Here is an 18,814-nt window from a genome sequence, read left to right as displayed (position 1 = left end):
TTGGAATGTGGCGAAAAAATGCAAACTGTTTACTTGCAATGACATGAATGCCCGACACTGGAGAATCCTCAGCACGCATTATTATTATTTATTATTATAGCGCCATTTATTCCATGGCGCTTTACATGTGAGGAGGGGTATACATAATAAAAACAGGTACAACAATCTTGAACAATACAAGTCATAACTGGTACAGGAGGAGAGAGGACCCTGCCCGCGAGGGCTCACAATCTACAAGTGCATTGTGCACAATGTGAGGACTGAAGTCATAGAGTGACTGCAGACTTGTACACCAATGATCCACCAGCTCAAACCCCCACCCGATGGATCCCACCCGGTGTCTCCTGTCCTGGTGTCCCGCATTGGTAAGCGCTGCTCTTTACATTTGTTAATTTTGTGCTGTGAGGTACTTTTTGCTAACTAGCTAATCTGGTATATGGACTTTTGGCAGCACTTCCCTTCCGCAATCATGCATGCTGGCTTCATGGACATCTCACACTGGGGGATACCCACTTCTTTTTAATCATCCTTATGCACTTTATCTAATATTGGTTTCTGTATACTGTACGCACTTTAAGCTTGTTAAAATTAACTTAATAAGGTACTATGATTTTTTAATTACCTATATGCTCCTGTTGTACTCCTTTCCAACAGACTTGTACACCGTCTGAACAACCCTTTAACACTGCGTGGAAGTGTGTCTCACAAAAATGCACAATCATACTTCAGTTACTTAGTGAGAAAACTAGATGGATACCACTGAATCGCATGATTCATGATAGGGAATGGCTGCAGCTCACTTCTTCACCTTACCTGCACAATGACCGCTGCATTGGTCGCAGACCTACATGCCTAGAATACTCCCCTGTTGACATCGATGAACATTTCTGCCTATTGTTTCTTACGGTCTATTTAGTTTTAGTAAAAGGAAGAAAAATAGGTAATAAATTCCCTTTACATTCATTTAGATTGGGAGGCCCACTGGGTACAGTGAGTGATGACAATGTATGTAAAACGCTGTATAAGCAGGATTACTAAATATCTGCCACAGTGGCTGTGTGGGCTTGAGAAATGAGGTGGTAAGGCCCATTAAGGAGAGGAGAAACCTGTGACATTCAAGTTGTTGGTATTAGATGATGGGAGAGTCATGATTTAAGAACTGATGTGTCTGCTTTCCTGCCCGCAGGAGCTCAGTACTGTATACAAAATTCCTTCCCATGACGATGATTGATGATAAATTAGAAGAGGTATAACGACTTATTTTGTCTGCTAATAATGGCACGCATCTTAAACTTTCCTCTTAACGTAGCACAGTAATGTGATCTATGTCTGTAGAATTGAAAGTACTTTTCGGTCATCTTGAGATGTGCACCTTCAGCTGCTGGTATGAAGGAACAGCCCTGGTATTCACAGCATTCATTCTCACCTCTGTTTAGATCCTGCTGGCTGGGCCCCTGATGTGAAGTGCGGCTTTCACTGCTACTACATAAACACCGGCAGTTGGAACTGGCTGAACTTCTGGAATGTAGAAATGTTACATGATGAAAAAGTTACTTTCTCTCAAGGAAGTAGGTAAAAAAAGCCAAGAGACCTAATTGTATTCACAATACATCGTAGTTTTGTAACTATCAAAAATGTTGCGTAATACTAGCTGTTCCTGGTTTCCACTCTGACCTTCGACATTGTATGATCACCATACACACCCTCCAAGTACACTAGCATTTTCCTACAAAGTAAGTCTACGTTCACATTAGCGTTCGGCGCCGCAGAGTCGGTCGCCGCATGCGTCATGCGCCCCTATATTTAACATGGGGGCGCATGGACATGCGTTGTGCTGCGTTTTGCGACGCATGGCCGCAAGCGTTGGGCGCAGAGAACGCAACAAGTTGCATTTTTTTTGCGTCCAACTTTCGGCCAAAAAGGACGCATGCGTCGCAAAACGCAGCGTTTTAGCATGCGTTTTGCTGCGTTTTTGTGTGCGTTGTGCGTTGCGTCGCCGACGCTGCGGCGCACAACGCAAATGTGAACGTAGCCTAAGTCTTTTTTTTTTTTCCTAAAAGAGGTTATCCCACACAAAAAAAACACATAACTCAGCTTTATATGGGATAGGCCGGGATCACACATACGCGTGATACGGCAGAGTCTCGCAGGTGAAATCCCTCCTCTGGCGCCGGCACTTGGGAGCGGAGCGTGCAGCTCCATGTGTTGCTGTGCGGCTGCACGCTCCGCTCCGGAGTGCGGCGCCAGAGGAGGGATTTCACTTGTGAGACTCGGCCGTATCACGCATATGTGTGATCCTGGCCATAGGTTAAAACAGGAGTGTGAATAGAAATCAAGGGGTCACATAGCAAACGTCTTAATTGGACTCCCTTATATTGCGTGTCTGTGTATCATATTGCATCATAGTGCCTCTATGCATTATATTGTGTGCAGCTGTACATCATGTTGCATCATAATACTTCTATGCATTATATTGTGTGCAACATGTTGCATCATAGTGCCTCTATGCATCATACTGAGTGCCTCTGTGTCATATTGCATCATGGTGCCTCTATGCATCATACTAAGTGCCTCTGTGTGTCATATTGCATCATAGTGCCTCTATGCATCATACTGAGTGCCCCTGTGTGTCATATTGCATCATAGTGCCTCTGCATCATACTGAGAGTCTCTGTGTGTCATATAATAATAATTTTTATTTATATAGCGCCAACATATTCCGCAGCGCTTTACAACTTATAGAAGGGACTTGTACAGACAATAGACATTACAGCATAACAGAAATCACAGTTCAAAACAGATACCAGGAGGAATGAGGGCCCTGCTCACAAGCTTACAAACTATGAGGAAAAGGGGAGACACGAGAGGTGGATGTAACAATTGCTTTAGTTATTTGGACCAGCCATAGTGTAAGGCTCGGGTGTTCATGTAAAGCTGCATCATAGTGCCTCTATGCATCATACTGAGTGCCTCTGTGCATCATATTGCGTCATAGTGCCTCTGCATTATATTGCGTGTCATATGTATCATATGGCATCATAGTGCTTCTATGCATTATATTGTCTCTGTGTATCATATGGCATCATAGTGCTTCTATGCATTATATTGCATGCCACTATGTATCATATTGCATCATAGTGCCTCTATGCATTATATTGTGTCCGCTGTACATAATATTGCATCATAATACTTTTATGCATTATATTGAGTGAAATATGTTGCATCGTGGTGCATCTATGCATCATACTGAGTGCCTCGGTGCTTCATGTTGCATCATTGTGCCTCTATGCATCATACAGAGTACCTCTGTGCGTCTTGTTGCATCATGGTGCATCATACTGAGTGCCTCGGTGCTTCATATTGCATCATTGTGCCTTTATGCATCATATTGTGTGCCTCTGTGCATCATGTTGCATCATAGTGCCTCCATGCATCATATTGAGTGCCTCTTTGTATCATATTGCATCATGGTGCCTCTGTGCATCATGTTGTATTATAGTGTTTCATATTGCATCATGGTGCCTCTGCATTATATGGCGTCGTGGTGCCTCTGTGCGTCGTGTTGCGTCATGGTGCTTCACGGTCCCTCTGTGCATCGTGTTGCGTCATGTTGCATCGTGGTGTTTCATGTTGCCTTTATGCTTTGTGTTGCATCGTGTTGCATCGTGTTGCATCATGGTGCTTCATTGTGCTTTTTTTGCTTCATATTTACTCAGGGCTTCATAGCGCCTGTATGCATCAAAATGTGTGCTTACAGGCATCTTATTGCATCATATAGCTTCAGTGCCCCTGTGCCTCAGGGGGTATCATTAGTATCATAGTGCCTCTGTGCTTCATAGTACTTCGGGCTTGGTTCCTTTTTTGCCTCTGGGTTAGACCTTCTGACTTATGCCGTGCTGCGTGGCTGCACATCGTATCGTTGGCCTACCACTTCACATTTTTGTCTTGGGCCCCAACTCTGGCTTATAGAGTCCTAGTGGTTTTGTACCCAGTTCCAACTTCTGTTGCTTCATTCTTTACAACAGGGCTTACCCAATCAAACAGCTATGCTTGAATTGGCTTAGTAAATTTGCAGTTCTTCCGTTTGGAACAGTTTTCTCAACCTATAAAAGGACATACTACTGTCCGGGGAGCAGAAAATACCAAGAGGTGGAAGGAAAGAATCCTTCCCAATTCCACATACGACAATCAGGCTAGTTTCCTTGATTAACATCCAGTAGACAGATTTTCGTCCCATAAGTCTATTGTATTATGGTTACCAGGGACCTTTGGTACCTTGTGGCGAATCAGCACCTCTCTGGTGGGAAGAAACCTGCTTTTCTCTAGCCATAGAGTATGGCTACTCCCTCCATGGCTGTCTGGGTGTATAAATAACACTGACAAGCTTGCCTTTTAGGATATGTATATGTGTGTAATATCAGTAAAATAGGAGTGATGATCCACGTTTCTCTTTCAGCGCTTCTATTGAGAAGGCCAACTCTGGTAATGTCAGGAAATATTACCTGCCGGATTGTATACAGGTCCTTCTCAAAAAATTAGCATATAGTGTTAAATTTCATTATTTACCATAATGTAATGATTACAATTAAACTTTCATATATTATAGATTCATTATCCACCAACTGAAATTTGTCAGGTCTTTTATTGTTTTAATACTGATGATTTTGGCATACAACTCCTGATAACCCAAAAAACCTGTCTCAATAAATTAGCATATCAAGAAAAGGTTCTCTAAATGACCTATTACCCTAATCTTCTGAATCAACTAATTAACTCTAAACACATGCAAAAGATACCTGAGGCTTTTAAAAAATCCCTGCCTGGTTCATTACTCAAAACCCCCATCATGGGTAAGACTAGCGACCTGACAGATGTCAAGAAGGCCATCATTGACACCCTCAAGCAAGAGGGTAAGACCCAGAAAGAAATTTCTCAACAAATAGGCTGTTCCCAGAGTGCTGTATCAAGGCACCTCAATGGTAAGTCTGTTGGAAGGAAACAATGTGGCAGAAAACGCTGTACAACGAGAAGAGGTGACCGGACCCTGAGGAAGATTGTGGAGAAGGACCGATTCCAGACCTTGGGGAACCTGAGGAAGCAGTGGACTGAGTCTGGTGTGAAAACATCCAGAGCCACCGTGCACAGGCGTGTGCAGGAAATGGGCTACAGGTGCCGCATTCCCCAGGTAAAGCCACTTTTGAACCATAAACAGCGGCAGAAGCGCCTGACCTGGGCTACAGAGAAGCAGCACTGGACTGTTGCTAAGTGGTCCCAAGTACTTTTTTCTGATGAAAGCAAATTTTGCATGTCATTCGGAAATCAAGGTGCCAGAGTCTGGAGGAAGACTGGGGAGAAGGAAATGCCAAAATGCCTGAAGTCCAGTGTCAAGTACCCACAGTCAGTGATGGTGTGAGGTGCCATGTCAGCTGCTGGTGTTGGTCCACTGTGTTTCATCAAGGGCAGGGTCAATGCAGCTAGCTATCAGGAGATTTTGGAGCACTTCATGCTTCCCTCGGCTGAAATGCTTTATGGAGATGAAGATTTCATTTTTCAGCACGACCTGGCACCTGCTCACAGTGCCAAAACCACTGGTAAATGGTTTACTGACCATGGTATTACTGTGCTCAATTGGCCTGCCAACTCTCTTGACCTGAACCCCATAGAGAATCTGTGGGATATTGTGAAGAGAAAGTTGAGAGACGCAAGACCCAACACTCTGGATGAGCTTAAGGCCGCTATTGAAGCATCCTGGGCCTCCATAACATCTCAGCAGTGTCACAGGCTGATTGCCTCCATGCCACGCCGCATTGAAGCAGTCATTTCTGCCAAAGGATTCCCGACCAAGTATTGAGTGCATAACTGAACATTATTATTTGATGGTTTTTTTTTTTGGTTTTAAAAAAACACTTTTATTTGATTGGTCGGGTGAAATATGCTAATTTATTGAGACAGGTTTTTTGGGTTATCAGGAGTTGTATGCCAAAATCATCAGTATTAAAACAATAAAAGACCTGACAAATTTCAGTTGGTGGATAATGAATCTATAATATATGAAAGTTTAATTGTAATCATTACATTATGGTAAATAATGAAATTTAACACTATATGCTAATTTTTTGAGAAGGACCTGTATTCCTTAGTTTCAATAATATCCAACCCTTGCTTGGGGTTTAGACATCTAAGGATTCGGAATAGACGTGATCTCCTGGATTAGTAATGGTGTACATCCTAATGCTCTGCCATTATCCATGTACTAACTGTTATTGGTTTGATCTTCCCGCAGTCCAGGACCGGTGGCTAGTGCGCAGGGTGAGCGCGCGCCCCTATGATGCAAACAGACGCCGCGGTGCATGACTGGGTAATCCAGTCTGAACAGGCACATGTCGCTTCTCCAAGTCCCCTCCTCGTGGAAATATGGTGCAGGTGGTCGGGGGCTGGTACTCTGAGCCCTAATATGTGGCAATGGTCAAAAGTCTGGTCACCCAGACTTCACTAGTGCAACTCCTCAGAATATTAAACATAATATTGATTGTGAATGTTTCCAGGAGTGGAGAAGACCATATAGGAACCACCAAACTGCATGGGGGGAAACCTGGAGGAACTTCTTTTCAGGTTCCAAGTTAGAAGAGGGAGTTTCCAATAACAGCTGTCTTAGAGTTTCTGCACAAGGTGTTGGAACAGGGGCTAGCCACAAATACTTTAAAAGTTCAAGTCTTGGCTTTAAGGGCCCTGTACAATTACGACCCGGCTGGGAATCGATGGATATCCAGGTTCATCAAAGCGTTGGCCAGGTCTAGACCCATCCCCTCTCTGTTTACTCCTCCTTGTGATTTAAACTTGGATCTTACATCCGTATCCAAACCTCCTTTTGAACCCCTGTCAGAGGCTTCTCTGGGAACCTGTCCCTTAAAACATCACTTTATGAATCGGTGGGTTTCCAGGTTCATCAGGGCAGCAGGTAGATCGAGACCACTTCCATTAAAAGTTACCCCTCAATGGGATTTAAATTTGGTCCTTAAAGCCCTGACTAAACCTCCCTTCGAGCCCTTAGGAGATATCCCATTGAAATTCCTATCCCTCAAAACATCCCTGCTCGTCGCCCTCACGTCTGCACGTAGAGTTAGCGACATACAGGCTCTATCTGCTAACCCTCCTTACACACAGTTCTTGGAGGATAGAGTTGTTCTCAAAATAGACCCAGCATACCTCCCGAAGATAGCATCCCGGTTTCATAGAACTCAAGAGATATCTCTCCCCTCCTTCTGTCCCAACCCTAAAAACAAGGAGGAAGAATCCTTACATACACTAGATGTCCGGAGGTGCCTCATGCATTACATAGAAGCCACCAGAGAGAGTAGGGAGGATGCCTGTCTTTTTGTGTGTTTTCAGGGTCCCCGGAAGGGGAAAAAAGCCTCCAAAGCCACTTTGGCGAGATGATCACAGATGCCATCAGCCTATCATATTCATCAAGTGGAATGTCCGTCACTGGAGATGTCAAGGCTCACTCAACGAAAGCAGTAGCAACTTCTTGGGCGTAGAAGGCCGGAGCTTCAAATGACCAGATATGTAGAGCTGCTACCCGTTCCTCACAATCTACATTCTATAGGCACTATAGATTGGACCTTATCTCCTCTTCAGACCTCACCTTCGGTAAAAGGGTTCTGGAAGCGGTGGTCCCTCCTTGAATGTACATTCTCTACAAATCTCTCCTTGGTGCCGTCATGGGCGTCAGAGAAAAATATAGTTCTTACCGATAACGGTATTTCTCTGAGCCCATGACGGCACCCGTACATTCCCTCCCTTCATTTATGGATGTGCACACTAACATAGTGCCATATGCTATTTATATGATTAAGTCACGTGGTATCTCAATTAAGTTAAGTAATGTTAAAACTAATACGCTATTCCATAGTCTCCCATCGTTCTCTAGTAAACAACTGATGCGGGAGAGTGGTACCGCCTTTTTTATCTGTAGGTTTCCTGTCCTTGGTGGGCGGATCCCCTCTCTCCGTGGTGCCGTCATGGGCTCAGAGAAATACCATTATCGGTAAGAACTATATTTTCCCACTTTGAGCATTTTGAGCATCATTCCGACTCTTGACCTCCGAGGGATATTATTAACCTATACACTTAACAAGAGCATGCTGCCCCATAAATAGACATAACGTCATCAATAATAAGGAATGTAAACTTTATTGATATAATACAACAATTTTAAAATATCAGTAATCAATCAAGTGTAAATACTGGGATCGGTGAATGAACAATGGATGACTCCAGCAGCAAGCCCACAAAAAAATGTAAAGATGCAAACCAAAAACAGCACATGAATATAATACACAGTTTATAAGGTCGTGCTCCAATCAGGACCATCACAACAGGAAATGTTTAACCCCTTAACGACTGCCGATACGCCTTTTAACGGCCGCTAAGGGTACTTAAACCACAGCGCCGTTAATTAACGGCGCTGTGGAAAAAGTGAATAGCGCCCCCCAGAGTCGTATTTTCTCTGGGGTCTCGGTTACCGGGGTGCTGTGAATTCTGTTTGTGGGCTCCCCCGGTGGTGTTTTATGGTAGTGCCACTTATTTGCCTTCTTCTATCCTTGATCACCTGTTGACACCCATTAGGGGAGTTTCCTATTTAAGGCTGCTTGGCTGCTGGTCTGATGCCGGCCAACAATGTATCAGTAGCATTCTGTTGCATTCTCCTGCCTCAAGATCCTGTTCAGCTAAGTTGAATTTTGTTTCTAGTTTATTCTATTTTTGTCCAGCTATTTGCAATGTGACTCTCTGTAGCTGGAAGCTCTCGTGGACTGGAATTGCCACTCCAGTGGCATGAGTTGTCACTGGAGTTTTAAAGTAATTTCAGGATGGTGTTTTTGAGTAGTGTTTTGAAGTTGACCGTGAAGTGACTCTTTCCTGTACTTCTGCTATCTAGTAAGCGGACCTCACTGTGCTAAATCTGCTGTTCATCCTACGTATGTCTTTTCCTCTTGACTCACCGTCAATATCTGTGGGGGGCTGCTATCTCCTTTTGGGGTTCATCTCTGGAGGTAAGGCAGGCCTGTATATTCCTCTGATAGGGGTAGTTAGATCTCCGGCTGGCGCGTGGTGTCTAGGGCATCGTAGGAAACACTCCCCGGCTACTTCCAGTGTCGTGTCAGGTTCAGGTCACGGTCACTTTAGTTCCCATCACCCGAGAGCTAGTCCGTTGTTATTTTGATTTCCCTGCCATTGGGAAAATCATAACACCGGGGGTAGCCGAGACCCCAGAGAACATGATTCGGGGTTTTTTTACCGACCCCCGAGATGCGATCGCCGGTAATTAACCGTTTACCGGCGATCGCAAAAAAACCCAAAAAACGCGATTTCCCATTTAATTTCTCTGTCCTCCGATGTGATTGCACATCGGAGGACAGAGAAATGGGGTCCCCGGTCGCCCCCGATACTCACCTGTCTCCCCTGGTGCTCCTCGTGGTTCCCCATGGGCGCCGCCATCTTAAAAATGGCGGGCGCACGCGCAGTGCGCCTGCCGGCCTGCACCTGGGAGATCTTTGGGGTCTCGGCTGCTGGGGGTAGCCGAGACCCCAAAGAACATGATCGGGGTCGGTTTTTACTGACCCCTGTTTTGCGATCGCCAGTAATTAACTGTTTACCGGTGACCGCAAAAAAAAAAAAAAGTGATGTGTAATTCTCTGTCCTCTGATGTGATCGCACATCAGAGGACAGAGAAATAGGAGGATTCGGGGACCCTATCATACTTACCGGTGTCCCTGGGTCCTCCTGTGTCTTCTCCTGCCGGCCGGCTTCTTCCTAGAGAAAGAAAATGGCGGGCGCATGCGCAGTGCGCCCGCTCTCTGCTGCCATCTGCCGGCCGGCAGGAGAGAAGAGTTGGGGCTAAAATTAGGGTTAGGGCTAGGGTTAGGGTTGGGGCTAAATTTAGGGTTAGGGTTGGAGCTAAATTTAGGGTTAGGGTTGGGGCTAAATTTAGGGTTAGGGCTGGGGCTAAATTTAGGGTTAGGGTTAGGGTTGGGGCTACAGTTAGGGCTATAGTTAGAGTTGGGGCTAAAGTTAGGACTAGGGTTGGGGCTAAAGTTAGGGTTAGGGTTGGGATTAGGGTTTGGATTAGGGTTGGCATTAGGGTTACGTTTGGGATTACGGTTAGGTTTGGGATTAGGGTTAAGGGTAGGGTTGGGATTAGGGGTGTATTGGGATTAGGGTTAGGTTTGAGGTTAGGGTTAAGATTAGGATTAGGGGTGTGTTGGATTTAGGGTTCTGATTAGGGTTATGGTTGTTTTGAGGTTAGGGTTGCGATTATCCTTAGGGTTGTGATTAGGATTATGGATCGGGTTGGCATTAGGGTTAGGCCTCTTTCATACTTCAGTCTTTTGGCGTCAGTCTGAAACGGCCATTTTCATCAAATAGCGGATCCGCCATTTTTTTGGGTGGTTCCGCTCTTTTCCCACAGACATGCATTAGCGACGGATTGTGGCGGATGGTCGTCCGTTCCATCCGCCATGTGACGGATCCGTCGAGATTTGGCGGACGTCATCTAGACATTGACGGCCATTGTAACGTTTTTTGTCTGCGCCGAAATGGCGGTTCGCGACGAATCCGTCGCGTTCGTCATTCCATAGAATGGCCGCCTATGGGCGACGGATCCGTTGTTACCGTCATTTCGGCGGATCCGTCGCCCCAATCCGCTTTTTCAATTGCGCATGCTCCAAAAAGTAGATACTTTTCCCAGACAACCCCCAAGTAACGGATCCGTCAAAAAAACGGATCCGTTAATACCGTTTTCTCAACAATTGTGACGGATCCGTCACTATGTCGGAGCTGACTGACGCCAAACAACTGAAGTGTGAAAGAAGCCTTAGGGTATGTTTCCACGGTCAGTAAACGCTGCTTGTTTGACGCTGCAGCGTCAAACAAGCAGCGTCCAGATGTTCCAGCATAGTGGAGGGGATTTTATGAAATCCCGTCTCCACTATGCGTGGAAACCCGCACACGGCGGCCCTGCGACTCCGGACATGCTGCGCGTCTTTTCAGAACGCAGCATGTCCGTACACCTTCCGGGGACGCAGCGTCCCCGCAAGGCATATCACAGGGCCCTATGGCGAGGGGTGCGATGATCCCGGATGTGTACTGCACACATCCGGCACCATCGCGTCCCATTAAGGGGGCGGGGCTTCGCCGCTGCGGCGATACCACCGCGTAGCCTTAACGTGGAGACATAGCCTTAGGGGTGTGTTGGGGTTAGGGTTGGAGTTAGATTTGGGGGGTTTCCACTGTTTAGGTACATCAGGGGGTCTCTAAACGCCACAGCCAATTTTGCGCTCAAAAAGTCAAATGGTGCTCCCTCCCTTCCGAGCTCTGCCGTGCACCCAAACAGTGGTTTACCCCCACATTTGGGGCATCAGCGTACTCGGGATAAATTGGACAACAACTTTTAGGGTCCAATTTCTCTTGTTACCCTTGTCAAAATAAAAATTTGGGGGCTCAAAAATCTTTTTTGTGGAAAAAAAAAATATTTTTTATTTTCACGACTCTGCATTATAAACTTCTGTGAAGCAGATGGGCATTCAAAGTTCTCACCACACATCTAGATATGTTCCTTGGGGGGTCTAGTTTCCAAAATGGGGTCACTTGTGGGGGGTTTCTACTGTTTAGGTACATCAAGGGCTCTGCAAATGCAACATAACGCCCGCAGACCATTCTATCAAAGTCTGCATTCCAAAACGGCGCTCCTTCCCTTCCAAGCTCTGCCATGCGCCCAAACAGTGGTTTACCCCAACATATGGGGTATCAGCCTACTCAGCATAAATTGCACAATAAATTTTGGGGTCCAATTTCTCCTGTTACCCTTGAGAAAATAAAAAATTGCAGGCTAAAAAAATCATTTTTGAGGAAAAAAAAAGGATTTTTTATTTTCACGGCTCTACGTTATAAACTTCTGAGAAGCACCTGGGGGTTTAAAGTGCTCACCACACATCTAGTTAAGTTCCTTAAGGGGTCTAGTTTCCAAAATGGGGTCACTTGTGGGGGGCTTCTACTGTTTAAGCACATCAGGGGCTCTCCAAATGCGACATGGCGTCCAATCTCAATTCCAGCCAATTCTACATTGAAAAAGTAAAACGGCACTCCTTCTCTTCCAAGCTCTGCGGTGCGCCCAAACAGTGGTTTACCCCCACATATGGGGTATCGATGTACTCAGGAGAAATTGCCCAACAACTTTTGTGGTCTAATTTCTCCTGTTACCCTTGTGAAAATAAGAATTTGTGGGCGAAAAGATCATTTTTGTGTAAACAAATGCGATTTTTTATTTTCAGGGCTCTACTTTATAAACTTCTGTGAAGCACTTGGGGGCTCAAAGTGCTCACCACACATCTAGTTAAGTTCCTTAAGGGGTCTAGTTTCCAAAATGGGGTCACTTGTGGGGGGATTTCCACTGTTTAGGCACATCAGGGGCTCTCTAAACGTGACATGGCATCTGATCTCAATTCCAGCCAATTCTGCATTGAAAAAGTCAAACGGCGCTCCTTCTCTTCCAAGCTCTGCGGTGCGCCCAAACAGTGGTTTACCCCCACATATGGGGTATCGGCGTATTCAGGAGAAATTGCACAACAATATTTATGGTTAAATTTCTGTTTCTATACTTGTGAAAATAAAAAAAAATGGTTCTGAAGCAAAATGTTTGCAAAAAAAAGTTAAGTGTTCATTTTTGCCTTCCACATTGTTTCAGTTCCTGTGAAGCACGTAAAGGGTTAATAAACTTCTTGAATGTGGTTTTGAGCACCTTGAGGGGTGCAGTTTTTAGAATGGTGTCACACTTGGTTATTTTCTATCATATAGACCCCTCAAAATGACTTCAAATGTGATGTGGTCCCTAAAAAAAAATGGTGTTGTAAAAATGAGAAATTGCTGGTCAACTTTTAACCCTTATAACTTCCTAACGAAAAAAAATTTTGGTTCCAAAATTGTGCTGATGTAAAGTAGACATGTGGGAAATGTTATTTATTAACTATTTTTTGTGACATATCTCTCTGATTTAAGGGCATAAAAATCCAAATTTTGAAAATTGCTAAATTTTTAATTTTTTTGCCATATTTCCATTTTTTTCATAAATAATCGCAAGTAATATCGAAGAAATGTTACCACTAACATGAAGTACAATATGTCACGAAAAAACAATCTCAGAACCAGCAGGATCCGTTGAAGCGTTCCAGAGTTATAACCTCATAAAGTGACAGTGGTCAGAATTGTAAAAATTGGCCTGGTCATTAAATACCAAATTGGCTCTGTCACTAAGGGGTTAAAATATATATTTTTATTTAATAACAATAGAGACCATTAAAATATACAACCATTGTATTACATGAATATGTATATGCATATATACAGTATATAGTATCATGAATGGGGACGTATCAATCAAATCATTAGGTGGCAGGTCACTCCGTATTATCTAGTATACCCCTAATGACTCTTATATTCTAGGTTCTTCAAAGTAGCCACCTTTTGCTTTGATAACTGCTTTGCACACCCTTGGCATTCTCTTGATGAGCTTCAAGAGGTAGTCACCGGGGAAGGTCTTCCAAAAATCTTGAAGGAGTTACCAGAGATGCTTAGCACTTGTTGGCCCTTTTGCCTTCACTCTGCGGTCCAGCTCACCCCAAACCATCTCGATTGGGTTCAGGTCTGGTGACTGTGGAGGCTAGGTCATCTGGCGTATCACCCCATCACTCTCCTTCTTGGTCAAATAGCCCTTACACAGCCTGGAGGCGTGTTTGGGTTCATTGTCCTGTTGAAAAATAAAGGATGGTCCAACTAAACGCAAACCGGATGGAATAGCGTGCCACTGCAAGATGCTGTGGTAGCCATGCTGGTTCAGTATGCCTTCAATTTTGAATAAATCCCCAACAGTGTCACCAGCAAAGCACCCCCACACCATCACACCTCCTCCTCCTTGCTTCAAGGTGGGAACCAGGCATGCAGAGTCCATCCGTTCACCTTTTCTGCGTCGCACAAACACACGGTGGTTGGAACCAAAGATCTCAAATTTGGACTCATCAGACCAAAGCACAGATTTCCACTGGTCTAATGTCCATTCCTTGTGTTCTTTAGTCCAAACAAGTCTCTTCTGCTTGTTGCCTGTCCTTAGCAGTGGTTTCCTAGCAGCTATTTTACCATGAAGGCCTGCTGCACAAAGTCTCCTCTTAACAGTTGTTGTAGAGATGTGTCTGCTTCTAGAACTCTGTGTGGCATTGACCTGGTCTCTAATCTGAGCTGCTTTCGAACCTGTGATTTCTGAGGCTGGTGACTTGGATAAACTTATCCTCAGAAGCAGAGGTGACTCGGACTTCCTTTCCTGGGGTGGTCCTCATGTGAGCCAGTTTCTTTGTAACGCTTGATGGTTTTTGCCACTGCACTTGGAGACACTTTCAAGGTTTTCCCAATTTCGGACTGACTAACCTCCATTTCTTAAAGTAATGATGGCCACTCGTTTTTCTTTACTTAACTGCTTTTTCTTGCCTTAATACAAATTCTAACAGTCTATTCAGTAGGACTATCAGCTGTGTATCCACCAGACTTCTGCACAACACAACTGATGGTCCCAACACTATTTTTACAGCAAGAAATCCCACTTATTAAACCTGACAGAGCACACCTGTGAAGTGAAAACCATTCGCGGTGACTACCTCTTGAAGCTCATCAAGAGAATGCCAAGAGTGTGTAAAGCAGTCATCAAAGCAAAAGGTGGCTACTTTGAAGAACCTAGAATATAAAACATTATTTCAGGTGTTTCACACTTTTTTGGTAAGTATATAATTCCACACGTGTTAATTCATAGTTTTGATGCCTTCAGTGTGAATGTACAATTTTCATAGTCATGAAAATACAGAAAAATCTTTAAATGAGAAGGTGTGTCCAAACTTTTGGTCTGTACTGTATATATATATATATATATATATATACATACATACATATATATGGGACAAATGTTTATAGCCTGTGAAGGAGGTAATGCCCATGGAGCTTCCCAGGCTATAAGTATCAGCTCACATCTGTATAGTTAGCCTTTTCAGGTTATTAAAATGGGGGCACCCAAAAAAAAATTACGTATGGTCCCTCTATAATTAATAACCAGCAAAGGCTACGCAGTCAGCTGCGGGCTGATATTAATAGTCTAGGAACGGGCCATGGATATTGCCTCCCAAAGTAAAAACATCAGCTCTGAGCCACCCCAGGAAAGGTTCATCTATAAGATGCGCCAATTCTGACACTTAGCCTTGCTCTTCTCAATTGCCATGGTGCAGTGGCAAGTGGGGTGATAGTTGGGGGGGTTTGATGTCACCTTTGCATTGTCAGGTGACATCAAGCCCAGAGGTAAGTAATGGAGAGGCGTCATATTGTATAAAAACACACACAGAATAAATTCCTTTACTTGAAATAATGACATTCTCCTTTAATGAATCTAAATTAAACCATACTGACATCGTTATCCATTCCAGTGAAGCCATTGTCCCCTGTAAGAGAATTAAAATAATAAACAACAATATTGCTCACCTGTCCACCGAGAAGATAATAATCCATTTGTCCAGCGACTATTTTGGCTGTGCTACATCTAGATGACAGGCTGCATTGTTGCATTATGCGACTATGCAACCTGCCATCCAGCAGAGACACTGAGCAGCGTGTGCTACCACTGCTCAGAGTCTCGCGGTGAACTCGTATGACCTGATGTCACCGCGAGCGTGAGAAAGTTCACATACTCATGTTGCTGTCAGAAAGGTCCTGGGAGTTCACAGCCAATGAACTCACTTCACATAACTGATGTCAGCACGAGCGCCGTTAGAAATTTTCTCACCGTGAAAGTAGTCCAAGACCACCTAGGAGGGGTGCCCAAAGTCTCAGGAGGAGTCGGAGCCCGGTTCAAGGGGGTACACCTCGTAACATTTTTTGGAGTTGTCGTGCTCCGGGTCATATATCAGCCATTTGTTCCTTGCCCTCGAGCTGATGGACTGCAGCTTAGGCCGGCACTACTCCTACTTCATCTGCAGTAGTGTTCCTCATCCTGGCGAGGGGCCTCCAGAATGGTAAGAGATTGTTAACTGGTCCAAGCGACAGGACTTCTGAACTTCGGGAGTTTGGTGAAAGGGCCGCACTTTGGCATGTGCTAGTCCATGGGAAGGGGGTAGGGGTAAGGTGTATCCATATAGACTCTAAGAATTATCCCATGGCCCAAGTCGACATATGCACAAACTGTGGTTTTGTGTCCCATCAAGTGGGAGTGGTCAAGGGCTTGTTGCATGCTATTTTAATCTGTCGAGATTTTCCTTTATTCTGGGACTTATGAGCTAAAGCTGTAGCACTTAGTAATCCAGTATGCTGCCAGGAGTTGGCTATGAGAACAAAGTCACATAATGGAAACAGTGTTTTCCGTAAACTGTATGAGCTAGAAAGGAGGATGAGAAAGCATCCCCTGAAGCCAATATCACTGACCAGTAGGAGTCACAGGACAACTTTGGGGCTGCCCAGATGAAGGACTTAACAGTAAAAGGTATACTGGAAAATGTAAATGTGTTAAATGGTGCTCCTCAGGAGGTAGGAGCCAATAATTGGTTTCCTCAAGGGGCCAGACATAATGATTGGTTGAGCTGTGATACCAAAGGGAAGAGACAGGTAAAAGAGCGCCTCATCAAGGCCCAAGAGGAAAAATCCAGGGTTTTTAATCGGTCAGTCCGAGTGATATAATTTAAGCCTGGGGATCAGTTACTTTTGTTAGTGCCCACAAGTAAAAGCAAGTTGCTTACACAGTGGCCGTGTCCCTACAGCAGGGGTCCCCAACCTTGCTTACCTTGAGAGCCACATTCTGCTAAGAAAGTTGGTCTAGAGCCACATTGTAGTACAGTAGTGTCAGTGTACAGGTAACACACTGAGTCACCAGTGACGTCTGTACATGAAGTCCTACATCTTTGCTTGTCATCTTCATCCAGCACAGACAACCATTGCTTCTTCCAGCCAGGGCTTGTCTCTGCAGGAAATAACACAGTTATCTAGAGCTCCGCTTGCAGAACACATTCCTTTTTTTCCCCCAAATTCTAAACTACACCAGATGAAGAAAAAAAGGCCACAGTGTTGCTCTGCACAGTAACAGGACCGCCTCCCCCATTTAAAACACTATCCTCAAAAAATAAATACCTCACTGCAGTAATAATATCCCCCATCCTGGCCCCCGTGTGTCTCATTCCTTGCTCCAGTGATATCCCATCCTGCCCCATCTGTCCCATGATCTTGCCCCACCTGTCCCATGATCCAGCCCCATCTGTCCCATGATCCTGCCTCATGATCCTGCCCCATGATCCTGCCCCATCTGTCTCCATTATATCCATCCTGCACCATGTGTCTTCATCCTGCCCCATCTGTCTCCATCCTGCCCCATCTGTCTCCATCCTGCCCCATGATCCTGCACCATCTTCTCCATCCTGCTCCATGATCCTGCCCCATCTGTCTCCATCCTGCCCCATGATCCTGTACCATCTGTCTCCATCCTGCCCCATGATCCTGTGCCATCTGTCTCCATCATCTCCATCCTGCCCCATGACTCTGCACCATCTGTCTCCATCCTGCCCCATGTTCCTGCACCATCTGTCTCCATTCTGCCCCATCTGTCTTCATCCTGCACCATGTCTCCATCCTGCCCGGTGTCTCCAATCCTGCCCCCTGTGTCCATTCTGCCCTGTCTCCATTCTGCCCGTTTCTCCCATCCTGCCACCGTGTCTCCATTCTGCCCCTTGTCTCTATTCTGCCCCTTGTCTCCATTCTGCCCCTTGTTTCCATTCTGTCCCCTTATCTCCATTCTGCCCCTTGTCTCCATTCTGCCCCCTTGTCTCAATTCTGCCCCGTGTCTCCATTCTGCCCCATGTCTACAATCCTGCCCCGTGTCTCCCATCCTGCCTCCGTGTCTCCGTTCTCACCCGTGTCTCCAATCCTGCCCCTTGTCTCCATTCTTCCCCATGTCTCCATTCTAACCCCGTATCTCCATCCTGCCAGTGAAACATATTGTTTTAGAAAAATAAATAAAAAAACAAAAAACAACTTTCTTCGTACCTTGCCGCGCTCCTGCAGCGATGATGATCCCTCCAGACGTCTCAAGTGCGTACTTTAACTATTGCCGTGCGGGCCTGGGCCCACACTGCAATAGAGTAACTGAACCTACGTCTCGGACACAGGTTCAGTTACTGCACGGAGCAGAAGCCTGCCGCTGGGGCTCGATCAAAAGAGACGGGGCCCAATGTGGGCCTCCTCTGCTAAACAGGCCCCATACGCCAGTCAGGGCAGTAAAGCCCTGATGGCATCCCTGGTGGTGCGGGTCACTGTGCTCTATTGAAGCCGCAGTAACCAAAGTTTTGCGAGATTTGTGAAGTCTCGTGAGACTTTGTGCGGCTTCAATAGAGCACAGTGACTACTGCGCAGGAGTGAATGCAGTCAGTGATTGACACAGGAGGGGCGGCATATTACCATTGGCGGGGTGGGTATTACAGACGGTGAGGCGGCTGCCTGGGGACTTAACACAGTCTTCTTCCGGTGACCGTCGGCGAGCCACATTTCAGGAGCAGGCGAGCCACATGTGGCTTGCGAGCTACAGGTTGGGGACCCCTGCCCTATAGGGAGATGGAAAAGGTGTCAGAGGTCAACTATAAAGTACACCGACCAGGAAAAAGGAAGACCTTTCCAATATATTATGGCAACCTACTAAAACCCTGGGAGGGTAGGGACCCACTCGAACCCCTTTGCTTGTTGGCTTGGTCAG

The 18,814-nt window shown here is 45.4% G+C and overlaps 1 long non-coding RNA gene across 2 annotated transcripts in view; it reads left to right on the top strand.

The window, feature by feature from the left end:
* Positions 1-18,814, top strand: part of LOC143816734 (uncharacterized) — a 117,150-nt gene that overhangs the window by 14,615 nt on the left and 83,721 nt on the right. The window contains exon 2 of one of the 2 annotated variants that reach the window (XR_013223987.1): positions 1,437-1,568. This is a non-coding gene — a long non-coding RNA (uncharacterized LOC143816734). Of the gene's footprint in view, positions 1-1,436; positions 1,573-18,814 lie in introns of both variants that reach the window. The other variant, XR_013223986.1, reaches the window with a different exon arrangement.

The sequence above is a fragment of the Ranitomeya variabilis genome, chromosome 3 (genome assembly GCF_051348905.1).
Source record: "Ranitomeya variabilis isolate aRanVar5 chromosome 3, aRanVar5.hap1, whole genome shotgun sequence".
In the NCBI taxonomy this organism is placed as follows: domain Eukaryota; kingdom Metazoa; phylum Chordata; class Amphibia; order Anura; family Dendrobatidae; genus Ranitomeya; species Ranitomeya variabilis.
This window is presented reverse-complemented; position numbering and strand designations above follow the sequence as displayed.